Genomic DNA, 27,413 nt, shown 5'->3' with positions numbered 1-27,413 from the left:
AGAGAACACTTCTTCCTCAGCAGCCGGAGTCCTGCTGACTTCTCCCAGCTTTGACAGTGGCATGACTTCCTCTCCAAAGAGTGTGGCACTGACCCAGGAGATGAACCCGGGGATGCACAGCTGGCAGGGCTGCCACACAGAGCACACGCCTTAGACAAGGCACAACCTCCCACCACAATGTGCCAAGAGAATGCAAGGGAAACAGTGTTTCTTGTATTAGGTGCCACGGAGGGTAGCAAAGAAGAAAAGAAAAGGTGACCTGATTCAGGGAAAGAGCACAGGACTTGATGTAGGAAGACCTGGGCTCATGGGTTCTTCTTTTACCAAGAGGCCTCAGAAAAGCCACCATCTTTCCCTGGGCCTAGTTTTCTTATCTTTTTTTTTTTTTTTTTTTTGAGAAGGGGCAGACAGCTTTTTATTTATTTATTTATGTATTTATTTTTGGCTGTGTTGGGTCTTCGTTTCTGTGCGAGGGCTTTCTCTAGTTGCGGCGAGCGGGAGCCACTCTTCATCGTGGTGTGCGGGCCTCTCACTATCGTGGCCTCTCTTGTTGCAGAGCACAGGCTCCAGACGCGCAGGCTCAGTAGTTGTGGCTCACAGGCCCAGCTGCTCCACGGCATGTGGGATCTTCCCAGACCAGGGCTCGAACCCGTGTCCCCTGCATTGGCAGGCAGATTCTCAACCACGGCGCCACCAGTGAAGCCCCAGTTTTCTTATCTTTAATGGAAAAGTACTGCCCTAGATCAGCGTGTTACGTCAAGAATTTAGAGGCTGTGGAAGGGGAGAATCTTTATTCCGCGTACCTCCTTTCAACCAGAGAAGCCCACTCTGCCGCACCTAAATCCAGATCTTCAGATGGTGTTTCAGCATGACAGGGCCTTGCTATGGTAATTCTCCAAACAAGGTATTTTCCAGAACCATATCATTCACAGATACACCTATATATATGCATATATATACATATATGGAACAGGTAAGGCCAAATGAGGTTATGTATGAATGGACACACAAACACACAAAACATACATACACACACACCAGCTAAAACCAACAACTCATTCACATAGTCTCTTTCTTCCTATCTGTATGGTACAAATATATACGTACTTCCAAAAAGGATTTATATTACATATGTATATAGATATATGTATATATAGATATATTTTATACAAATATACAAGAAGAAATCAATTTGCTCCTAAGGCGTGTCTGAAACCCATTAGGCGGGATAATTTCTTTTTATTTTTTTTAATTTTTTTTTTTTTTTTTGCGGTACGCGGGCCTCTCACTGTTGCGGCCTCTCCCGTTGAGGAGCACAGGCTCCGGACACGCAGGCTCAGCGGCCATGGCTCACGGGCCCAGCCGCTCCGCGGCATGTGGGATCTTCCCGGACCGGGGCACGAACCCGTATCCCCTGCATTGGCAGGCGGACTCTCAACCACTGCGCCACCAGGGAAGCCCTCTTTTTTAAAAAAAAAACTAATTTATTTATTTATTTTTGGCTGAGTTGGGTCTTCGTTGCTGTACGTGGGCTTTCTCTAGTGGTGGCGAGCAGGGGCTACTCTTTGTTGCAGTGCGCAGGCTTCTCATTGCGGTGGCTTCTCTTGTTGCGGACCATGGGCTCTAGGGTGCGTGGGCTTCAGTAGTTGTGGCGCACGGGCTCAGTAGTTGTGGCTTGCAGGCTCTAGAGTGCAGGCTCAGTAGTTGTGCACATGGGCTTAGTTGCGCCACGGCATGTGGGATCTTCCTGGACCAGGGCTTGAACCAGTGTCCCCTGCATTGGCAGGTGGATTCTTAACCACTGCACCACCAGGGAAGCCCATAGGCTGCATACTTTTTAAATTCACTCCCATTTTTATGATTCATGCTTTTATTATAGGGTTGGGGATCCTGCTCTGTAGCTAAGGAGATAAGAATGTTTCCAAAGCAGATATGAAGGCTTGACACTCGAGAAACTCCTAGAGAACATGTCTAAGGCAATCAAGACAGAGGCCAGACCTCTGGGAAGCAACAGCACACCCTGCGCACTGTAGGAGTTACAGCAGAAAGACGACCATGTGCCAGGACCCCTTGTGGACACCTGGACTTTGATGCTGGTTACGTGAGCTCAAGAAAATCATTCCACATTCAGAATATTGGGGTCCTAATGGTTAGAATATATTTCATCCCCCAAATTATTTTACTACAAAGAAAAACAAGTTTGTAGAAGATAGGAAAAAAGGAAATTGGTCTTCACTGAATAGTCACTTGGTGCCAAGAACTGTGGTGCTTCTTATATTCATTACCTCACTAAATTTATGGGGTAAGAGCGAACAGGACTATTTTGTGAACTCAAAGAGAGCCTTGTCATATTTCAGCTCAGCTTGGTTCACAATGCCTCTCTTCCACAAGAGAGACAGACTCTGGGAGGGCCGATCCATAGGTTCTTCTCTATACATCCTCTCTACCACTCTCTTCACAGGAGAAATAAGTGAAAAGATCAAGCAGCTAAGACGGAGGCCTGAGCTCCCGCAAAGTTTCCTGGGTAGGCCCATGGCTTTGTAGGAGGTCCTGAGACCCTGCTGTCCACGTGCAGGTGAAAGGCAGGAGTTAGGAACCAAGTTGATTCCTTCAAGCTACTCGTCTCTTGGGCCCCAAAGTATCTGAAGGGATCCCCAAAAGAGCTCTCTCCTCTGTGGATTTACGTTAAGAACAAACAGTGTCCAGTAGGTGCTTAGACCCAACACCACCATGCCCAAGAGTCTACTCTGACTGCAAAAAGATTCGGAAACAAGAGACTTCCTGTTGGAATCCCAGTCACTGGGGGATTTGGTGGGTCACTGTTTTCAGAATACAGGCAGAAATGTAGGCCATGGGGGTTGGACCCAGAATGACCCAAGAAAGCCCATCCAGAAAGACTGAGCTGTAGAAATAGCAGGACAAGGAGGCAACATGGTATTAATCAAATAAACTTAGGTCCAAGTCCCTGCTCCTCCACTTATTAGCTATGTGATCTTGATCAGGCTATGGTGGCGTTAGTTTACTCATCTATAAAATGGAAATAATAAAGGGACTTACCTCAGAGAGACACGATAAGAATTAACTGAACTGACACATTAGAACTGCTTAGCATAGTGCTTGGCATATGGTAAATCCTCAGTAAAAGGGTAACCCTTGGGCTTCCCTGGTGGCGCAGTGGTTGAGAGTCCGCCTGCCGATGCAGGGGACGCGGGTTCGTGCCCTGGTCTGGGAAGATCCCACATGCCGCGGAGCGGCTGGGCCCGTGAGCCATGGCCGCTGAGCCCGCGCGTCCGGAGCCTGTGCTCCGCAACGGGAGAGGCCACAACGGTGAGAGGCCCGCGTACGGAATACTAAAGAACATGGCAGCCTCATGCAAACCCAGATCTATCCCAGGGTAAGGGCTTTGAGACTCATGAAGGCTGAGCAGAAACATAAGGGGACCCCCCATTATGATACTGTAGAAGGTTCCTACATCAAGAGTACGTTTGGAAAGACTGAGATCTTCATTAACCTTGACCCAGAGTACTGCAGACCTCAAAGGGAGCCTCTCAAAGCCTCCGCACCATAGACAATTAAGTGGAAGGATGGAAAACAAAATAAATACACGAAAAACCCTAATGCCAACTTAAGGCCAACTGACTGGATACTGTTTTTTCCCACCAAAATAAGAAATCAGAGCCACTTTTAGCCTTGGACAGCAGACAACTACAGATCATGCAGCCTTTCCACAGACACTGACAACACTATTTTTAATCAGATATATGAACACTTTGGTCTAGAAAGTAGGAGGGGGTTTTTGTACAGCTCTTTAACAACACAATAATCTGCCTATCACTCAGTTTCCACCCTCTCCACCAGGGGGCAGCATAGCAGCATGCATTAACTGCCATGTTGACTTGGTAACTGAGGTCATCCAGGCACCGAGACAGCGATTGGCCATATGCCAAAACTGTCTGTCGGGAAAATCTGCCGCTGGGAGTCTGGGAGACCATGTGGCTAAAAAGAAGGAGAGATGGTGAGAGAGAAGAGTATTCAAAAGTACTGGGAACCAAAAGCATGGCTTGTGGCCTTAGAAGTAGTGACACAAGCAACCTTGTCAGCTGGCTCAAGGTCTCTGTCCTTGAGGCTGAGCCAACACCACCACAATAAGCAATGGAGCCCGTGGTCCTGGGGCGGTGGGAAAGTCTGCAGGGACAATAGGAGTGGCAGGATCTTCTATAGGAGACAGTCCCAAGACTCTGCAGTGGGGAGAAAATGGAAAACAATAAGTGGCCGGCAGAGCCAATCAGAGTCTCTGTCTCCCTGGGGCTCCTGGGGAGCTGTAAGAAGGACCATACAATGGGATGAGAACTGCTAAGTGTGATGTCTGCACGTCCCAGAGGCTCCGTGAGGCTCTGGCTTCACCGAGAAGTGCAGGATAACACAAACAGCTCATCACTGATGGCAAATGTTGCTGGCAATGGGCAGCTTTTACCTCGAAATGATGGACGAAGTACTTTTCTTGTTCTCACAAAGCATCTGTTCCAGAACCAGCCAGGCAGAGTGGGAAGAGCCTGGCTTTTGAAGTCTGATAGAACCTGGATTCAAGTCTTGATTCCACCTTTGAGAACCTGAGCAAGCTATAGACTCCTTTGGAGCCTCAGTTTCTTTATCTATAAAATGAGATCATAACTATCTCACAAGATGTTTTGGAGCTTAAATAAGATAATGTATCAGAAGGATCTGATACTTTCTAGCTGCTCTCAGTAAGTGGCAGCTCTTAACTCCCTTTACTGAAATCAATTTAACATATCTGCCCATGTACGTATTTGTATAAGATCATGTATTTCAAGACAGCCAACTGAGCCAAAAATAGAACTTCATGAGCATCTCAAAGCTCTGTTCTTCATTACTATAACAAATTAAATCAAACTTCAACAAGTCTTTCATATGTTATCAGAGAAGAGACAAATGGACAAATATGAAAGGACAAATACTCGAGAGGAAACAGGGTGCATTTCATTCAGGCAACCATGGCTATGGTCTACCCTAACCCCAAGTCAATATTGACATTAGCCAACCAGTGTCGACCAACACCCACTTTCATTGCCCAACACCCAACATATGTTCAGGAAGTTGGCAGCTCCATGTTTGACCAACCAGAGCCAACAGCTGCTATTTGGTTAATGCTGACATTATCTGACAAATGTTTGGAACAGACCCTTTGCCCGTATCACTTCAGTTCTCAGATGACTGCCTCTCATGGAGGCTGCTGACCACTGTATGGACCTACACAGAGATGCCCATATTCTTGCCTTGCGCCCCTAACTGTCAGACCCCCCACCCCAAGATCAGTCCACCTCCCCCCTCATTTTATAAATGGAAAGAAACCAAGGCCAGAGAAGGAGCAGTGACTACCCCTGACCACAGAGAAAGTTCAGATTATTGAGGCTCGGTTAACGATCAAGAAATAACAGAGGTTATAACATGGCCCGGCTAGGGATGGAAACGTGTCCCCCAGGCTCTTAAGTAGCGCCCTAACCAGCTGAATGAGCAGACAGTGTACGTCAGTGAGCTTCTCCTGCTTAGAAGCTCTCGCTTTCCCCTCTCCCTCTTCTTTGCCGAAACCTGGGAAGCTGTCTACCAGTCAGGCCATGGAGCAAAAGACTGCGGTAAAAGCATGGATTCCAATAATCCAAGCCAAGGTGGCACGATTTATATTACAGACTTTCCATATTGTCACACAGACATGCAAAAATGGCAAGAAACATAAAACAGACATACAGAAAATACATGTTTCCTTTTTAGGGAATTAAAGGTTTGGTTTCCTTTGAAAAATGTCAGTTTTCCTTTCCCTTCATCCTCATTAGCCTCCTGGGACACTCTTAAACATACCCAGCAAAGAACAGAGCAGAGGGAATGAGGTATTTTTAGCTGATATTCTGGGCACAGATTCCTATTGTTCCACAATTTTTGGCTTGACTGGATGGCACGTGGCCAATATAATGTATACGCTTACAAAGAATGTATGTTTCCTGGGCTCTGTGTGTGTGTGTGTGTGTGTGTGTGTGTGTGTGTGTGTGTGTGTATTAATAGTAAGAAGGACAAGGACATTATTGATGATGTTTTGATGGGAAAGATTCTGAGATCCCAGCAGGGGTAACACCGAGCTCTCCATGAATCCCATTTGCTTTTTGTCACCATCACTTTTCATTATTACCGCTGTGCTATATGTCCAAAAAAAAAAAAAGAAAAAGCCATATTGTCACAATCCAAAGCTCCTCATAGAACCAACTGATATCAACTGCACTATATTAGGAACTAGATGGATTCTGAAGACCAGTGATGATGTTCTAAATCATCTGGTGCAGTGACCAGCACACGATAATGTTTAAAACCGCAGTCCCCAACCTTTTTGGCACCAGGGACCAGTTTCATGGAAGACAATTTTTCCTCGGACGGGGTTGGGGGGGGATATGGTTCAGGCGGTGATGTGAGCGACGCGGGCAATGGCGAGCGGCAGGTGAAGCTTCGCTCACTTGCCCGTCGCTCACCTCCTGTTGCGTGGCCCGGTTCCTAACGGGCCGGGGACCAGCACTGACCCGTGGTCTGGGGATTGGGGGCGACCCCTGGTTTAAAACATTACCAGTCACTACTATCCTTCTCCTCAGTTGTAATACTTCTCCTCAAGGATCACCCACTCTTGGGCGAAGGGGAGACAAGGAAAGACAAACACGGACTGACCATCTGAGTAAAAATCTCCCACTGCGGCATAAAAGCCAAAGGGAGCGCCATGTAGGACTTTCCCTTTCCATGTGAGGGGTGGAAAATATCTCCGGATAATCTGAATTTCCAGAATGCCTTTAGTTCAAAGATCTCAAAGCACGTGCAATCTTATGTAACATCTCAGCTCTGAAGTAAAGGGGGGTGTGTGTCAGATTTTATTATCTGATTCTATTATCTTCATCACACAGGAAACTGGCATCACAGCAGGGTGTGGCATTTTTGGTGTATAACAGCACCAAAATTCAGCAGTGGTGGAGCCCAGAGTAAAGAAAAAAAAAACGTGTCCTGAACCTCTGATGCAGCCTCTCTCCCATAACATTGCATTGCTTTCCTTTTGACTTAGACTCCATATGTCTTGAGAGCTCCAGAAGAAAGGTTTCAACAAAGTATGACCCAATGGAAGGGAGACAGTTTTTATCTCTCTATTTTATTTTTTTTCTTTTTACCCTTCAACATTTTACCCTTTTTTATCCTTCATCTCTCTCCTCACCCATTAAAAACTGGAAGACACCACACCCATTAGGGGGGCTACTATCAAACGTGGAAAATAACAAGTTTGGTGAGGAGAAATTGGAACGCTTGTGCACTATGGACTGCAAAATGGTGCAGCTGCTACAGAAAACAGTATGGTAGTTCCACAAAAAGTTAAAAATACAATGACCATATGATCCAACAATTCTACTTCTAGGTATATACCCAAAATAATTTAAAGCAGAGACTCAGATGTCTGTATATTCATATTCATACCAGCATTATTTATAATAGCCAAAAAGGGAAAGCAACCCATGTGTCCATCAACAGATGAATGGATAAACACACTTCGGAATGTACTAGAATATTATTCAGCATTAAAAAGGAAGGAAATTCTGATACATACTACAACATAATAAGGATATTATGCTAAATGAAATAAGCCACTCACAAAAGGACAAATATTATATGATTTCACTCAGATAATCTCAGTAGGCAAATTCATGAAGACAGAAAGTAAAATAGTGGTTGTCAGTGGGTAGAGAAAGGGGGGATTGGGAAGTTATGGTTTAATGGGTAAAAAGTTTCAGTTTTGAAAGATGAAAAGAATTCTGTGGTTAGACGGTAGTAATGGTTGCCCAGCAATGTGATGTACTTAATGCCACTGAACTGTACACTTAAAAATGGTTGAGATGGTAAATTTTATGTCATGTGTATTTTACCACAATTTTTAAAAAATTAATTAAAAAAACTGGAAGACACAATGATTGTTCATACTCTACCTCCTGTAACCAAAATCTAAGTGACTGTGTTCCCAGTTGAAAATCTCACCTGCCCAGGCTCCCATGCAGCTAGGAGTGGCCACGTGAAGCAGTACATGGGGTTCTACTGGGGGTGGAGGTACGAGCAGGAAGTTCTGGAAGAGCTATTGTTCTCTTGATGAAATGAGACAGCCTCAGCGGGTGCGTACATTTTGCTCTTCACCCTTTCCCTATTTCTGTCCGGAACTAAAATATAACATCTGGAGATGAAACAGCCATTATGGTACCAAAAGGATGAAAGCTGTCTGTTAAGGATGCAAAGCAAGAGAAGAGAAGCCTGGATCCTTGAAGACTTTTATGAGCAGTTGCACCATCCTTGGACTCCCTACTTCTTGACTCCCTTTCAGTGAGAAAAATAAAATCCCTTTTTAATTAACCCACTGTAGTCAGGATACAGTTATATAAAGCCAAGTATTTTGAAGGACTTCCCTCATCCCATCCAAGCTCTATCTAGGGCAACTTCTCCACTTAGACACTAGACTTCACCACTTCCGGCTTACTCAAAAGCTATGTCATATATTTTCCCTCTCTGTAAACATTTTAATATATTTTTTAAATTTCTCCAGTGTTTGGAAAAAAATTATCCTTCTCTTGATCCTACTTCCTCTACCAACTATGTCCTAATTTGCTTGACAAACTTCATAGAAAAAATTCAAAAAGAAATTACTTCTGTTTTCTTTTCTTTAAAAAACAAATTTATTTATTTTATTTATTTATTTTTGGCTGCGTTGGGTCTTCGTTGCTGCGCATGGGTTTTCTCTAGTTGCAGCAGGGGGGGCTATTCTTCGTTGTGGTGCATGGGCTTCTCATTGCGGTGGCTTCTCTTGTTGTGGAGCAGGGGCTCTAGGCTTGCAGGCTTCAGTAGTTGTGGCATGCAGGCTCTAGAGCACAGGCTCAGTAGTTGTGGCACACGGGCTTAGCTGCTCTGCAGCACGTGGGATCTTCCCGGACCAGGGCCCGAACCCGTGTCCCCTGCATTGGCAGGCAGATTCTTAACCACTGTGCCACCAGGAAAGCCCCTACTTCTGTTTTCTATCTCCAGTTCCTCTCCTTCTACTCTCTCTTATGGCCAATCCAATCAGGCACTTATTCTACTCTTTCTAACAAAACCTTCCTGTAAAAGTCACTCATGGCCTCCATATTTCTCAGTCCTCATCTCACTGAGCCCATCAGCAGCACTTGACATTGGGATCACTTGGCTTTCAGAACCACTCACTCTCTGGTTTTCTTCCTATCTCACTGGTCACTCCTTCTTGGTCTTCTTTCTAGTTTCCCTCATCTCCCTAACCTAGAAATATTTCATCCCCTTCTCTGTCTAGACTCATTGTCCTTGGTGATCTTATCCAATCTCATTACTTTAAGTATCTGCTAAATTACTTTGAAATTTCTATCTCCACCCCGGATCACTCTCCTAAATTGAACGTATATATCCACTCAATACCTTCACTTGGATTTCTAATTTCTAAATCTCAAACTTCAAACTAAAGTGGAATTCCTGATCTTTTCCCACCTACCTCACCCTGACTCAAATCTGCTCCAGCCAACCACAGTCTCCACTTTTCTGTTGATGAACGGCACCTACATCTTTCCTGTTGCTCAAGACAAACATCTCATAATCATTCTTGACTCCTCTCTCCCACACGCCTCATATTCAAACTGTCAACAAGCCATTTCTGCTCCACCTTGAAAGTATAACCAGAATCTGATCACTGATCTCCATTAATCCCTCTGTGGGCCATGCTTCCATCATATTTTCCCCGGATTACCTCAACAGCTTCCTAAATGGACCACCTACTTCTTCTTGCCACCTGCCAGGTTGATTTTCAACCCAGAAATCAGGGCGATCCCATTAAGAACTAAATTAGAGCATGTCACTCATCTGCTCAAAACTTATTCCCATTTTATAGATGAGAAAATAGAAGCTTGTGAAGGTTTAAGTAATTTGCCCAACTTTACACAGATAGTAATTGGGGGCGGGGGGAAGGATTCAAATCAAGTCTGCCAATGCTAAAACCCACCAAAGATCCATTGTATCATTGTTTAACTTAGCTCTGAGGGCTGCCTAATCAAATGGTAGGATGGTGCCTTACAAACGTAGTCTATGTGACTACAAGGCAATGCTTATCAACCACCATTATCAACCCAAGCTCCAGATAAGGTAGAGGTAGATGAATGAGGTTCATCTACACCTATATTGCAATATCAGTAAACTCTACTGAAATATTATACCTAGACAGGAAAGGCCAGATGTTGCCCTCCACTTCTTGAGAGAGAGAGCCTAGGCTCTGAGATCAAAGGCCCAGGCCAGGTCTAACCCAGAAGAGCATCAGCCTTGGAACTTGTGTGAGAAACAAGCGGTGGGAATTGGGGAAAAACAGAAAAGCCAGGAGGAACAGTGGCGAGTGTGAAGCACCAGCCAACAAACCTCCACCCCAACCACAATATTCGTGTGCAAGTCTGGGATATAATTTTCATCTTGGATGCCTTTCATATGGCTCTGCTCCCCACAGCCAGCCCCATTCAGAGGATTAGAGAACAGGGACAGACATGAGGAGCTAAAGAACCACAAAAATCTCTGTGAAACAGGATTCCTGGCTTGGAATCACAGTGACCAGTTATGTGTACAAGTTATGTGGACAGATGTGAGTGCACACACACACACACTCCCTTAGATTGGGGATCCAGTTCGGTTTCATAGCAGACTACAGCCAGAAGTTAAAAAAAATAATTTATAACAACCCCTCCCTACCATGGGAATAAATAATGACCAGCTAGGGTGTCCCCAAGCCAGAGAAAGTCTTGAAGGGAACGTGAGCTTTTAGGGGTGTCTCTGTTCCACTTAGGGCAGTGAGCTCTCGGAGTCTATAAGAAGGGATCAAAGGGAGGATGCTAATAAAGGAGCCCACCACTTCCCTGCTTCTCAGAGACTCTGGGTTCCCAGGTAGAATTTTAAGGACAGTTAGGAATTGGAAGACCAGTTCTTCCAAGCCAAAACCTAAGGCCGGAGGGACCTCGTGCTGGTGACAGGAGAAATGCCTGTCTTCAGTACTGGGTGCTAGGCAGATTACTTCAACTAGGCACAAAGACAGGGGTTTGTGTTTCATTTGGGCAAGGGAGTAGGCAGAGGAGCTTTCGCAAAGATGCCTCTCAAAAGGCCTGTAGACCTTGCCGCAGTCCACCAGGAAGAAGGGACTTCTAAGGAAAAGGCAAGAATTATTTTGCTGCACTTGAACATGAGTGTTTCTCCGAGCCCTGCTTATTTCTTCACTGTGAGGAAGGAGCTGCATATACTGACATCAACCTCCACCCCAACTGTACCAAGAAGAGCCACACGGGAAGAACATTTGGTAATTGTTATTGTCACTGAAACATATTGCTACCTAGACTATAGTCGTGGGCTGAATCCCTCTAAGAACAGGTCAGTAGCCCCGTGAAAAAAAAGTTCTTTGTCCAAACTGCAGCCATGGGAGGGGAAGAGAAAAAGAGGGGGAACATACACCAAAACACATCTTCACCAACCAGAAAACAACATAAAGGTCATGACCAACTAATTTATGGCCACGCCTGGGGAAAAAATAATGAATTTTGCAGCATTCCTCACAAAGGGACACAAGGTCTTCACAACTTGCAAATATTGAAAAGGAAGTTGGGAAACTCAAATTATAGATCCTTATGGGAAAGGTTTTATTCACACACATAACAAATAACTGCGTAGTGCCTACGATTCTAGCTGCTGATATCGAGGCACCATTCTAGATGCTAGAAATATAACAGTGAACAAACCAAGCAAAATCCCAGCCCTTGGAGTTTACGTTTGATTGAAAACAAACAGACACCAAATAGAATGTCAGATGAGCACAGCAGATTAAAAAGGAAGGCATACAAGAGGATGGGAAGTGTGCCAGGGTGAGGAGTTGTAATTTTCACTGAGTAGCTGATGTTTGAGCAAAAATCTGAAGGAGCTGGTGAAGTAAGTGAGCCTTACCACTACCTGTGGGAAGAACCTTCCTGGCAGACAGAACGGCAGGTGCAGAGGCCCTGGGGTAGAAGCAGGAAACAGCATGGAGTCCAGTGTGGCTGGATGACGTGGGCAAGGAAGGGGTAGAGTGGTAAGAGCTGTGACTGGAGAAGTTATGGGGGAGAGGCTAGATAGGCCACAGAGGACCTTGCAGATGACAGTGGGGACTTCAACTTTTCCTACAGAAGCCAGTGGAGGGTGTTTTGCAGAGGAGTGATTTGCCGGATGAAGTTTTTCTTTTCCTTTTTAATTTATTGAGGTAAAATTCATGTAACATATTTCAAAGGGAACTATTCAGGGGCATTCAGTACCTTCACAGTGTTGTAGAAGCACCACCTCTATCTCATTCCAAAACATTTCCATTACTCCAAAATAAAACCCCGTAACACATTAAGCAGTTTCTCCTCCCTCTATTCTCCCCTGCCCCTAAACGTGGGCAACCACCAATCTGTGTTTTATCTCTACTGATACCTATTTTGGATATTGCATATAAATAGAATCATACAGTATGTGTCCTTTTGTGCCTGGCTTCTTTCACTTAGCATGTTTACTAGGTTCATCCACATTGAAGCATGTGTCAGTATTCCATTCCTTTTATGGCTAAGTAATATTCCATTGAATGGATATACCACACTTATTTATCCATTCATCTACTGATGGACGTTTGGGCTGTTTCCACCTTTTGGCTACTGGGAATGATGCTGCTATGAACATGCATGTCCATGAACTTGACTGGGTTCCTGTTTTCCATTCTTTGGGGTATAAGGATGAAGTTTTAATGGGATAAAGTTTTAATGGGATCACTGTCAGTGCTGTGTTGAGAGCTATGTGTAGGGAGGGGAAGGTCAAAAGGAGGAAAGCCAATAGGAGGTTTTTTAAATACTCCAGGTAAGAAGAGACAATAGGAGGTTTTTTAAATACTCCAGGTAAGAAGAGACAGACACTGAGAAGAAGTGCCCAGGAGACAGGGGAAAGAACAGGAAAGTGTAGTGGACGCCAAGTGAAGGGAATATTTCAAGGAAACAGGTGGGATGAAACCCATCCAGTGCTGCTGACAAGTCCAGGAAGATGAGGACTGAGCACTGACCACTTGGCTTAGCAGTGTGGTGAGGGAGGGTGGATGGCTGGGGGAGGGGTGCAGTGGAGTGGGGGACATGGGGACACAGGGGTAAACAGCTCTTTCAAGGAGTTTTGTCAAATAGCACAGAGAAAGGGAGTGATAGCTGGAGGGGGATATAGGGTCCAGGATGGTTTCAATGGTAGTAATTATGGAATGTTTGCCCACAGAAATTATGTGATATGAGGGGAATCTTCAGGATGGACGTCAGAGGTAGGGGAGACATGCTGGAGCAACATCCAGCTGAAGGAGTGGGTATCCCATGGGACCCAGCACACACATGGAGTAAGAACTGGCCTTAACTTAGAGCGAGGTAAGCCTCCTGGGTGCTATAGGTAGAATTCTTGCAAAGTCATACTGAAAGAAGCCCAAGTCTGGACCACTCTGGATTGTTTGATCTAATCAAAAGCAGAGCCAAGCTTAAGTCAAAACCACATAAATCAAAGCACTAATATTTGGCAATGAATATGCCAAGTAATTTTCCTTTTTTTTTCTTAAATGGGACTTTTGAGGTAACTTTTATTTTGACTGATTGCTTGGTTGATTAAATGACAATTGATAAAAATTGGCCTTTATTAATTTTTTTGCAATTATAGTTTCTTTTTTAAATCTAATTTAATTTAATTTTTATACAGCAGGTTCTTATTAGTTATCTATTTTATACATATTAGTGTATATATGTCAATTGCAATCTCCAAATTCATCCCACCACCACCACCATCCCCCCTCCCCACTTTCCCCTCTTGGTATCCCTACATTTTTTCTCTACATCCATGTCTATTTCTGCCTTCCAAACCAGTTCATCTGTACCATTTTTCTAGATTCCACACATATGTGTTAATATACAATATTTGTTTTTCTCTCTCTGTATGACAGTCTCTAGGTCCATCCATGTCTCTACAAATGACCCAATTTCGTTCCTTTTTATGGCTAATATTCCATTATATATATGTACCACATCTCCTTTATCCATTCATCTGTCGATGGGCATTTAGGTTGCTTCCATGACCTGGCTATTGTAAACAGTGCTGCAATGAATACTGGGGTGCATGCGTCTTTTTGAATTATGGTCTTCTCTGGGTATATGCCCAGTAGTGGGATTGCTGGGTCATATGGTAATTCTATCCAAGTAATTTTCCTTTGCCTCAGATTTACACTTCTTGTGATGCTCTTGGGCTAACGTTAAAGCCACAGTCATGAATGGTGGAGCAGCTGGCTCAAGAGTGAGCGGAGAGACTGGATAAACCAAGCCCTGCACCTCACACAACATGCAAAATACTGAGGCCTTAGGAATGGCTTTGAGAGAGATTGTTACTGTCTCAGTAGGACTGCTAGTAAATATTCCCACATCTACTGCGATATGTACAAATAGGAAGTAAGGTGGAAGGGATGCTAAATGTCTTTTTATAATATAATTTAAAGGGAAATGATAGTGTAGTGGGAAGAGCACTGAAAGGCATGAGTTTGAGACCCCACTCTACCACTTACTATCCGTGTGACCTCAGTCAAGCTAACTAATTCTCTGAGCCTGAATCTCTCAACTGAAAAATGGGGTTAATGAAAACCACGTCACCAGTTTTCAGCAGCAAATGAGGGGATATCACTAAAAACAGTCTGTAAAACAGTCCACGTACCAGGTTTTATGTACATGTACATAGCCTGGTTTTAGCTATCTAGATGTGCTTCATATTTTTATGAAAATTTCTGAAAGCTATTGCAAAGACCCTATGACAGGCAACAAGAATCTCTAGAAGGGAGCCATGCTTTCTATATACTGGACCCAAAGTCGAAGAACAGGACCGAGAGAAATCCCCAACAGCTCAGGTGTGTGGCTTCTTCAAGAGCCTAGACTCATTACCTCATCCCTGGCTAAGCCACCAAAGGCTCACCAAGAGCTACCCAGAGATGGATCTCCTGTTTCATCATTTACCCCCATTACCTCTTTAAGCACACTTCAGTCCCTTGCCAGAGAGAGAGGGCCTTGAATGCTAAGCAGAGTCTGACCTCTATTTCATAGGAAATGGGAGTCCACACGTTTTTGAGCAGAGACGAGCAGCGCCGTAGGAGGAACTCTGTCAGGCCAGCATGCAGGATAGATGCAAAAGAATCCTGGGGAGGCGTGGACTACTGCCATCTCATACCCCACACACTTCTGTTTCCCAGGAGTGACTTCTCCCCTTCCAGCAGTTTCGAGCCCAGTGACCCTTGCCTTTTCTGCCAGTGGAGGAACACCACAGCAGACACCGTTGGTTGCCTTCCCAGTCACCACTTCTACCTCACTAAGGGAACCCCAATGTTGATGGGCAGCAATGTACCCCGTTCCAGGGATAAGTCGCAAGTAATCTTAGCCAGGCAGACCAATCTCTCCCCGTTTGCCGGTGACCAACCTGGGGGTGGGTGGGTATGTGGCCAAAGAGATATAAGGGGAAGTCTGTTGGGGACTTCAAAGAAAGATTTTCCTCTCAGAAGCAGACAACAAAGAAAGCTCTAGTCCCAGCCCTTTCCTTCTCACTCTGGGCCCTATCTTATGGGGATGTGAAGCCACCTTGCAGGCACTGGGTGACAAGCAGGACAGTGAAGTCAACACACGGAGGACAGAGGGTAGGAATTTGGAGAGAGGTTGGATCCAAACCGTGGATGACACGGTTGAACTGCCAAACCAACACAGAAATGCATCCCTCCCAATTTCTGGTTAAGAAAAAATCACTCTCCCGTTGGTTTAAACCTACGATCATTCATTTTCATGTTACTTGCAGCCCAATACCTACTAAGTCATAGAGTTCACCTGGGATTTGGTCCCAAAGCTGACCTATGTTTTCTATTGCATGCCGATCAAAGCCTGTGGATCCCTGCGGATGGCCAGACAGCAGAAGGCACAGTGTTCCAAGAGCACAGGAACCGGACAGTGGCCAAAACTGAGAAGCAAGGGTCACTAAGACCAGCGGCTACTGACCCCGTCATAAAAAGGAAGAGAACCACACTTTACCCTGCTGTTGGGCAGGTAGAAACACCTGGAAGGAAGAGGATGCACCAAGCCAGAGGGAGGGCTCAGGGCCCCGGCTGACCCATCGACGACCACTCAGTTCACCAAGTGACTCCGTGCTGTAAATCGAGTGGGAAGATTCCACCCACCAGCTCGGCCCGGGGCGTGACAAGCTGGGTGCGTTCCCTGCCAGACCCTCACTGCCTATCATGCTTTACGGACGCAAAAACAAATTCCACATATGTTAAAGTTAATTGCAAACATTTGCTGCTGAAGAGGACTCCCTTTTTCAAGAGTCCTGGGAGATCTGGTTACGCCGGTGGCTGAAGTGTCAACCAGCCTCATTCACTCGGCAGAAGCAGCGGGGCCAACGTGAGGGTGGCAACCAAACTGTGGAAAGGACCCTCACCCGCTCCTCCCTCCCCTGCCATCCAGCCTGTCCCCGCCTCCGCTGGGCTCGAACAAGCGCGTACCCCAGGCCCAAGAATGTGCGACAGCGCTCACCTCCACCAGCACAGATGGAAAACCACTGTGGGGGAGTTGGAAGGACTGGGGCTGCGTGGGTGGGGAGAGGTGATGGCAGGAAGGGGCGGAAGGATGAGGATGGCCTGGGAAGTGAGCTGGCTGTGTTCCCTCGTTCGGTGAGCGATGAAATAAGAGGCACAGAGAAACGCAGAAGCCCCCAGGAGGCCCAGAGCAGTCAGGCTAGCTTGTTAGGGGCCCGCCTGGGGATATGAGCGATAGTTATTGATGGTGTGGTTTAGGAAGACGCTAGTGAGGGTGAGCCTGGGGCTGACAAGGCCCTCAGCAGTGAATGCAGCCTGGGGAAGTCCCCAGAGTGATGGCTGTGAACAAGGCAGGACTTAGGTCTTCCGTGAACATTCTTCTATGGCCCACGGAGAGGTATTTATAAGCACATCCCTGGCGGCACGGGGAGAGGAAATAGAGGACTTTCTACAGCTCAGCCTATGCACTGCACCCACATTCCCATCTGTCCTGGGAGAAGCACTTCGTGGTTTGGATTTGCACCAGCCCAGCTGGAGACACGAGGTGGGAGGAGCCACAGCACTAACTGCTCTGGCGCAGGTAAGAGCACCCCTGAGGGTGCGTGGGGAGGATTCTGTGCACTAGCCACCCAGGCAAGTCCAAATGTGCTGTGTCCAGCTGATGGAGAGCTCTTTCTGAGCAAGCTCTTGGAGGAGGGATGTGTAAAGTCATCACCAACCCTGAGTGACCTGTCATGCCTAGGGACTCATTCCCCCGCCCTTTACAAAGGATGAGTAGCATGTGTGGTCTAATGAAGGGAGCCTGCTTGACGGCTTCCTAGGAACCCAATACCACCCAGAAGCCCCTCCTAACAGCAAGTCCTGAGATAATCTGTGTCCATACAAAGACCATTCATCCAGCAGATACAAATGTGCAATCGACTCAAAAGGGCGAAAATTTTCAAGAAAGGCAGGTCAACCCATCAGGGATCCTTTGGACCCTGACCACTGAGACAAATCTCACCTTCCCATCTGGGCTCCTATACAATGAGCACCTACCTGCCTAATTCTGCTATCTTGTCTCTCCTGATATGAATGTTGCCCCCACCAAACACATTGCATCTTATTACATACATTATCTTATTTGTAATAAATATGCATTTATTAAGCACCCACTGTACTGAGTCACTCCATGTGATGAGTATCACAAAAACATAGATTGTTCCTTACACAGGGAAGTCTAACATCTAGTTGGAGGTTCAGAGCACAAGCATGAGAAAAGCTAAGTGATGATACAAGAGTTAAATAAGATGAGGGTGCAAGAAGACATTCAATGGATTGCTGACCACAAATCTGGCACCTCTGGGAGAACACACAGGACCACAGAGCGATGCCACAAGGTAGCACCACGTGAAGACAAGAAATGAACACTAGCAAGTCACGCTCGCTGAAGCTTTACGTGCCCAAGACACTCCTCAAGGCACCAGATGAAGTCATTTATTCATCATCACCACCCTGAGTCAGACACAGTGATCGTCCCCATCTTACAGACTAAGCAACTGGGCACAGAGAGGCTAAGTGAGCATAATCTCATCCTAGCCTGACGGTGATGCACCTGCCCCGAGTCCTGGGCAGTGCACACCTGCCTGGTTTCCTGGAATGGCTTTTTCTCTCTTATCTACTTTTCAGGTCCAATTGTGGCCTCCCTTGGCCATCCTCCATTCCCATCCTCAGGACCTCTACATACGTATGTATTTACACTCTCACCTTCATGGTCTAAGAACACTTTACGCATCTACTTTGGTCTACGTCACTGAATTTATAACTAACAGCTTATATCTGTCTCCCTCACTACAATGTGTCCCTAGAGGAACAATATTCCTTTTTTTTTTTTAATCCCCAGTACATAGCATAGTACCTAGCCATGTACAGTACAGTAGGTACTTAACTGTTTGTCAGATTGAATTAAAATGAATTGAATTGAACTAACATGGGATTTTGGTTTGGGGGCATAGAAGTCAGGGCTGATTGCTGATTCTCTCTAAGAACTGAGAAATGACCACGCTGCCCTTAGCTAATCCACCTTCCCAGAGCTGGACTCCAGGGGTGAGTATTTACTGCAGAAATCAGAAGTGGCAGCAGGACTGATGGATGGCCACCACCCTCATAAAGAGCTGTGGGACGCAGTCTCCAGCCACAGCCTCAGGGCTGCTAAGTCCCTTGAAACTTTATGGCATTGTTGCCATGGCGGTCACGGACGTAACGTGCCATGGAGGCAAAAAACTGAAATTCCCCTAGAGGTGAAACACTGGTGGGAGCCCATTCACAGGCAAGAGTGCGTTACTTAACCTCTCTGAGCCTCAGTTTCCCTATCTGTAACGTGGAGATGATAACCTGCCTCATAAGGTTGTTGGCAGGATTTAATACAACAATAGAGAGAGAGCACACTGGCTGAAGCATAGTAGGCCTTCAATAATTGATAGCAATTCTCATTTCCTCACCTGCTGTTAGGAGTTCTAGTATCCTTTCACCTTGCCAGAGTGAAGCGTTTGGGGTCTCAGTTCAGTTTTTAATTTAAACACACTAGACCAGGGTTTGTAGGAACTCTGGGGTTAATGGTGGAAGGAACCCTATGGTTTCCAATCAGTGAGCCTCCGCATTGATCAAACACAGCCAGACTGACATCTGAAACTGCCACTGAAGAGCTACAGGACTCAAGTCCTCCCAATCTCAGTCCCAGGCTGGGCCTCTACCAGGCAAGTAATTTGCTTCTAGGTGCCCACAGTCACTTGTTTGACTTGGTTGGTTAATACACTAAGGGAAGTTATTCATTAGCAAGTGTGAATAACAGTCCCACCCCCCCAAGAAGTAGCAGTCTGGGCTCTGCTAGAGAGAGCCCAATGCAACCGCCCATTAGCATTTGTGAGCAATACCCCAGGAAAAAACGCCAAAGGATGTCACACTAAACCTGACGGGGGTGACAGCGGTCTCCTCACTTACAGGTGACTTCCAACCACATCGAAATACCTTCCTTCACATATACCCCTGCTAAGGCCCCTCCTCTGCACTCAGTATCACGCCCTGAGAATGCATTTTCTGATTCTCCTCGCCAAACTTCAACTCCCCGGTCACAGTCTACCTTGGAAAACCCTCTCTGCCTTTTCCTGCCCTTCAAGAGGTCTCTAATGCTAAGACAAGTCCCTCTTTTTCTGATAACAAGAGCCTGCCGGCATTTTAAAATCAGAGCCTTGCTGATGAAGAGCTCTTGAAACATAAAAAGATTCCAGCCAGACTGTGCTGTCCAAGAGGCAGCTGCCCTCCGCCCTCCCCCATGCAGTCTTTGGCAAAGCCTGGCCCCAGCATGCAGCCGTGGGTCCCAGGAAGAATCAGCACACGTAACTTGATGGGTAACTTAAAGAGGATGAATGGCCAGGGGTCCCACAACCATATGCTCGAAGCCAGGGTGAACACAGGACTCAGAACTGCAGGTTATAACCACTCTCTCCTGACTTCGGCTGCTAAAATCACCTCGGACAATGTTATTCTACATTTGTCATGAAAAGCAAAAAGATTTTTAAAGTGTGACTGATGACAGGCTTCCTTGGTTGAAATAAATTCCTCAGCTCTTAAGAGAGTGGTTGGAAGAAAGCATTTACTCATGATTGAAGATGGAGGATGATATTAGTAAGACATCGCATGTGAGCGCGCTTTACAAGGGACGTGGGAACTCCATACACATCGTTTGGTGCTGTGAGCGTTCTTGTTGGTAACTCCAACTGACAGCAGGAGAAACAGGGCACTGAGCAGTAGAGAGGTATAGAAAGGTAGAGGTAAGGGCCTCCACTGAGCCCAAGATGTGGGAAATAAAATCTTTAATCAGCCAAATTCAAGGCATGCCACAACTGTATTCATGATTCCTAGCAATGTACGGTGAGGGTACGAATGAGCTGCAAGTAGGGTGCAATCGTGCAACAGCTCTGGGACCTATATTCGACTGTTTGAGACAGGAATGGGGGGTGCCGGGGAAGGGACCTGCAGGGCTCATTGGTAAGAGCTGCAAGTCAAGTCAGGGTGGAGTGGCCAGTTTGCTGGGGCTGCTGGAATCCCAAATGCCGGGCAGGGCTGAGTGGCAAGACGCTGGCGACAGGAGGAGGTGGGGGTCAGAAAGGCTCTGTGGGTGGCACGTCCACTCGATGAAGTTGTCTTGGCATCTGCCCATCCCTCCACTCTCCGCCAGGGCTCACAACCAGGAGTGCCAGCTTCGTTCGAGAGGGCATCTCTGACGAATCTTCCGCTCAGGAAGGGGCATTCCAGGGCCGTGGCAGCGTCTGGGAGACTGTTCAGGGGCCGCAAACAGGCTAACCACACCTGGGATAATGTCACTCATTGGGTCTTCTTCATCTCACACTCCCTCTCACCGCGGGCAAGTGTATGTTCGGATCAGAGACGGATCTAACATGGGTTGTCACTGCTCCACGTGAATCTTTCAAAGCACCCGGCTGCCAGGAATACCCAAGTCCTGTTTTGCTCCACCAGCCCTCTTTGGGCTTCAGATTCCTGGAATCTGCCTCCCTCCGTCCACTGTGGCCACAGGAAGGTCTCATCCTTCTGCTGCGTGCACCCTACCTCCACCCTCCACGGCACCCCACGGCACCTAAAATGCTTCCTGCTAGAATGGCAGAGAAAGAATGGGATCTGTTGTTCTTCAGGGCAAGAATCCAGCTTCTTCTGATTGGTTGGGTGACATAAGTGAAGAAATAACTAGGATTCTTAGTCAGGGGTCTATGACTGGGCATCAGGAGGTCTATGAACCCCCCAGAAATTGTATGGTTTTGTGTGTAGGTGCTTAATGCGAATTTCTGGGAATAACTACCATACCCAATGTCAGTTACCATGCACGAGTTGCTATTCTAAAGGCTTAACCCATAGCAGCTAATTTAGTCCTTACATAGGAGATACAAGTTGCTTTTATCCTCCATTTAAAGATGGGGAAACAGAAGTACCAAGAGGCTAAAAAACTTGCCAAAGTCACAGAACCAACCAGCGGTGGAGCCGGGATTCAAACCCAGGGCTCTAGCTGCAGAGCCCCCACTCACGAAACCACCTTGCCTTACTGTCCCAGTTTACATCACATTCTCAGAGAGGTCCATAACCTCACCACGTTTAACTGTCTTGGAGGCATCTAGCCATCAACATCTAGCATGTGGCTGTGCCCTATTAGTTTTTGTACGCCGAGAATCTAGCACTGCTCCTGGAACCCAGGAGACACTCGGCAGCCACTCTATGAAAGAATGAAAAGTGACGATCATCCAGGCTCTCCTTCAGTAGGTTTCTCCTGCCTTTCAGAGCAACCTTTCTCACATCCCCTCACTTCTTCCCGGCACCTCCATCACGCCAAGCCCTTCATCAAACACAGGAATTTCCCTGCCACAGGTGTTCTCTCTCTGGCCGCTTGCTGCATCCTGTCTCTTGCTGTCCTCCCTCTTCACCCGCAGTCTCTCCAAACCTCGCTGGTTCCATATGCCCAGGGGCTAGCCCATACCACCCGACTCTGGACTACCTCCTGGTTTGACTGGCATTTGGATGGGAGGTGGCAGGACCAGATAAAATTCAGTACACAGGCTCTTTGAAGAAGACGTGGTCGCCACTGCAGCGGAGCCTCGGGCCACCCGCTCCTGCCCCTGCCTCACCGCTGTTCACCCCCACCGACGAACAAGTCGGTCAGGAAGCCGCGCCGCAGCCATGGCTTTTAAAGATACCAGAAAGACTTCCGTGGAGCCAGAGGTGGCGTGGTGATTCACCATATTAGAATCACCCTCACCAGCCGCAACGTGAAGTCTTTGGAGAAGGTATTGGAGAAGGTATGTGTTGACCTGATCAGAGGCGCGAAGGAAAAGAATCCCAAAGTGAAAGGACCGGTTCGGATGCCTACCAAGACTCTGAGAATAACTACAAGGAAAACTCCTGGTGGTGAAGGTTCTAAGACTTGGGATCGTTTCCAGATGAGGATCCACAGGCGACTCACTGACCTGCACAGGCCTCCTGAGATTGTCAAGCAGATCACTTCCGTCAGTCTTGAGCCAGGAGTCGAGGTTGAAGTCACCATTGCAGATGCTCAAATCAACATTTTTAATAAATTGATAATCAGTTGTTTAAAAAAAAAATTCAGTACACAGGCCCTCAGTGGGGAGCACAGCATTAAAAAGCCTTCACCCAGAGAAAACTCACCTGCAGGCCAAGAGGAAGGCATCAGAGCGCTAAAGGGGACCCAGTGCCAAGGGTCCTGAAGGTGAGGCGTGAGTCTTTTTATCGGAGGCCCACAGGGAACCTCAGCCCCGAGAGCACCAGGCAGGAGGCAAAGGAGGCACCCTCCTCTCTGTTTGTGAGGGCCTCTTCTGGAATTTAGGCTTGAGGAGCTCGGAAGTTAAATGTCCACCACCAGCTGGACATCCTGTGGGCATTCAGCACGTCTTCCTGTGTCAGTGAGTTCCAGGCCAGAACTAGTAGCCTTTCCACTGTGGGTCGCAAACTCACCAGACTTGTCCAGTCGTGGCTGAAATCGGTTCTTCCCTGACGGGAACTCAACGGTCTGTGAAAAATAAACGGGTGTGGACTTCATCCAGTGCGCAGAGGTCTTGTCCCTGAAAAGTAGCACTGCAGTCAGCAAGCACTGGCCCGAGTCTGCTTCCTGTTCCAGCGGAGACTTGGAAGAAGAGACAGAGGGCCTATCTCAGCGCCCTCTTCTTAATATCAGTCACAGAGAAGTATTTCCAGGACCGAAGGGCATCTCTCCTGCAGCCTCTTGCACCGCAGGGAGACTGGAGAGAAGATGTCAGAGAGAAGATACAAGAACTCCACCTGCAATGCTGCCCTCCCTTGAGGGGAACGGGATGCTGCTGTTTGATTCATCTATTCCCTCAGTGCAAGAAACTCAGCTGCTTTATGCCTCACTTTGCCCTTTCGTTAAATGGGGTCCGTGCTGCGTATGCAGAACCACATCAGTCAAATGAGTATATCTAACACCCTCCAGAAGCGGCAGAGGGCAAACTTATCCTCTGATTAGCATCTCTATGATAATAAAAATAATTTGTAGTATTAGTTCTGACAAACGACCACAGTTTGGGCCTATGCAGCAGTGTCTCTCCACATCAATAAACATATCAACTGCCCCAAAGACTCTCAAGCGGAGATTTAGGGGGACGGCTCGAGTGAGCCGTTTACATGACCCCTTTCCATCTCGCGGTCCCCCTCTCCCTGGGGCAGGCAAGTGCTCGTTTTACTGCCTGGCAACCAGACTGGGACTAAGCTTGCTAAAATATGAGTGTTTTTTTGGCTGGAGTACCAGAGCGCCTGCAGCCCTACGGAGAGAGAAAAATTGAACACACCAGGCCGTGGCTCCAGAAAGGGGAAGAATTAGACTTCACACCGAGCAGGCTGAACCATGGCATTCTTTAGATAATGCTTAACAAACCCCCAAACAAAGGCAGCCAACTTAGCTGCATGTTCGTAAAATGTATTCTCAGCAGATTCGGGCTTATTGAAGCACTGAGTTGCTTTGCAGCCAGGGTCCCCATCCTAAGCTTCCCGTTTTTCCGTGCTGTTCCCCTTGTCTAAATTCCTACAGATTCTGCCAATCAGAATTCCTCACTTCAGGCTCAGGAGGGCTTAGCAACCAAGGTAAATGGTGGTGCTTTTAAATTTGATCCTAACCCTGAAGAACAACTGCCCCCCGCCCCAAAGCCCCCTGCTCTGACGAGCCATCTTCTGAGGCCGGTCCTCAGCGGTTTGCAGGCTGACCGCTTAGAGATGAAGGGTGTGGAGTTCTGGGATTCACCTCCACGTCTCACCATTCCACCTCAAATGACACCTCTTACATTTATTCAATGCTGTCGTAGACTTTCTATGACCGGGATCGTGAAAGTTCAAACTTGAAGTTATTTTCATTTTTGGAAATGCCACTGTCAGTGTTATTTTTAAAGCCATGGCTATCATTAGTATTACTAGCATTTGTGTACCCAGGTAGAAAGCCAGCTTGATAAACTAGTAGGCACGTTTTTGTGGTCCAGTCCGTTTTTTGCTGCAGAATGTATAAGGCTAGGTAGAAAGGGCAAAAGGTATGGAAGCAGGCTTATAGATCTCAGACCAAACGTAAACATCATTGAACTCCACTGCTACTTAGTGCAGCTTTCACTCCTTCCTCCCTCTCCCGCCTCCATGTTATCCCATTTATCCTGTACCCAAATACCCCAGGATTTGTGTATTAGTTGGACCCTTTTGTAACAGTTGGTGGAGAACAGGAATTTAAGGTCCGGAGACTAGATTGGGGTCCTTACATATGGACTCTGCAAATTTCATGAGAGCAATACTTTTCCTGTAGGAGAAAGCACCTCTTCACTCCAAGATATGGAGAACTGGCCCTGGTGGCTAGAGTCCCACCAGCATCCCCTGCTAACTCTGGGACCTCACACGGGATTCTTTGTTAAGGGCCTTCTCCAGAAACTCAGAATAACAATTCTTACTCTCAATGTAACTTCCAGGGCTCTGTCGGGGTGAATGGGATAAGGAGTAGAAAATATTTTCATTGCTTCTGAGAAAGATGTGTTGACTGAAAAATAAAAATGCACAACCTAAAATTTAAATTATGTTTTATTCGGAAAACTTGCTGAGGACTTACTCCCGGGAGGCAGTCTCTCAGATAGCTCTGAGGGACTGCTCTGAAGAGGTAAGGGAGGGGCCAGGATATATAGGAGCTTTTGCAACAAAAATCAGGTAGTCGGAAAATCAAAAGATTACTATTAATTAAAGAGAAAACAGACATCTCAAGTTAATGAATTTAGCGTTTTCCTATGTATGGGAAGATGCAAAACTCTGGGCTTATGAAAATCACTCCTTTGGTATGCACCTTAACTATCTAGGGCCAGCATCCTGCTTTTCTCTCCATCCTGAATCCCCTCACAGTGCATAGCTGGGGGTGGCTACAGTGGCTAATGGTTTGATGGCTGCAACATCCTTTGTTTACTGATATAGCAGGTGACATTTTTCATCCACAAATGCAAGATATTAAACTTCCTAAAAAATTTCCAAGACTCTAGTTCTTGAAGATTCTTGCATGTGGCTTCCCTGAACCCTCATCTCCACTGAAAAGTTGCAGCTGAGAAACTACACCCAACCCCAAAGCACAGACCAGCACCTCCAACCAGTTTGTGAGCTGAAGTCTGCTTGGACCGGTGACCTAAATGTTCATTGCTTGGACCGGTGACCTAAATGTTCATGGATTCAGGTCTGCAGATTTAAGAGGTGACCACAGCAAACATGGAAGCCAGGAAACATGTCAAACACAGAGCTTAACAACAGAGTCCAGCTCCATCCCCAGGAGACAGAAGAGACTCTAGGATTGCTGGAGGTGAGGACAAGGGAACTTTCAGGGTGGCTCCACACAGAGCAGAAAGCAGGCTTTACGGAGGATGGCTGCAACTGTGCATTTTTGCATTTATGTGTATACGGTGATTGTCTGTTACAGAACGCCCACTCAAGCACATGGACCCACAAGTAATAATACCATACACATATGTGTGTAAATGTGTATGTGTGTGTGTGAAGCCACAATGCACTGTCCTCTGAAAATGAAGCTATATTGCCCAGAATACCACCTAACCAATAGTGTATGTTCAGTAAGTTACCTGTTGACTGATAAGTGATTCTACAGACTTTTAAACTATCCACATAATTTAAGGGTCTTCCCCCAAGAGATCGCAACGGGTTTTCACTGATAAATCAACCTCTCACTCAGGCCATGGTGATCAATAGCCCACAGTTGTGAAACCGCTGAGTGGGGTTCCGGCAGTGGATAGAAGGAAGCTCATAGCGTGTTCTACCCCCAGTCCCCTGCCTTGACACTCCTGCTTCTTGCTGGAGACTAAACCCTGCGTCTTGGGCCTCTGCTTCCTCTCCCTCCACACACTCTACCCAATTCATCCATCCATCCCCATGGTTTTCAATACTATCTACAGGCTGATGAATCCCAAAGCCCTATCTCTGACCCTTTTCCAAACTCCAAACTCATATCCAATTGCTATTTGACACCTCCACTTGGATGTAAAACACACATCTCAAATTTCACATGGCCAAGCAGAACTCTTTGCCCCCGTCTACTCCCCAAATTGTCCACGTGGCAGTTAGTGGGGTCTCCACCCACCTAGGAGTCACTTTATCCTCCACACCCTGCCATCTAAGTCAACCAGTCCCGTGAGGCCTCTGAATCATGTCCAGAGCTCTTCCCTTTCTCACTGTCTCCACTAGTACCTCCACTTCTTGCCCTCCTAAACTCTGCCACAGGGCAGCCAGAGGGTCTTTTTGAAAATGTAAATCAGAGCTCACTCCCCTGTGTAAAGCCCTCCAAGGATTTCCCATTGGATTTGGAATAAAATCCAAAATCCCTACTCTGATTTACTAAACTTCCAGTCTGATCCTTGCCACCAACTCCAACCCCATATCATGCCACTCTCCCCTCCTTCACTCAGCTCCAGCCTCACTGCCTTCTTTCTGGGCTCAAATAGGTCAAGCTTGTTCCCAACACAGGGCCTTTTCACTGGCCATATTTTCTGCCTGGAACAACCAGCACCACTGCCACCTCTGCCTCCCCCTCCCCCCCCCCCCCCCCTTCCCCCCTCCTCTCCCCCCCCCCCCTCCCCTCCCCCCTCCCCCTCCCCTTCCCCCTCCCCATCCCCTCTCCTCCCCCTCCTCCCCATCCCCT

At 46.8% G+C, this 27,413-nt stretch overlaps 1 protein-coding gene and 1 pseudogene across 2 annotated transcripts in view; one reads left to right on the top strand and one right to left on the bottom strand.

Moving 5' to 3' along the window:
* Positions 1 to 27,413, bottom strand: part of LMX1A (LIM homeobox transcription factor 1 alpha) — a 151,952-nt gene that overhangs the window by 53,982 nt on the left and 70,557 nt on the right. The window lies entirely within an intron of this gene.
* LOC114898809 lies at positions 22,403 to 23,072 on the top strand (annotated as a pseudogene).

This window comes from Monodon monoceros, unplaced genomic scaffold (genome assembly GCF_005190385.1).
Source record: "Monodon monoceros isolate NGI ecotype Baffin Bay Population unplaced genomic scaffold, NGI_Narwhal_1 Super_Scaffold_18, whole genome shotgun sequence".
NCBI lineage: Eukaryota > Metazoa > Chordata > Mammalia > Artiodactyla > Monodontidae > Monodon > Monodon monoceros.
This window is presented reverse-complemented; position numbering and strand designations above follow the sequence as displayed.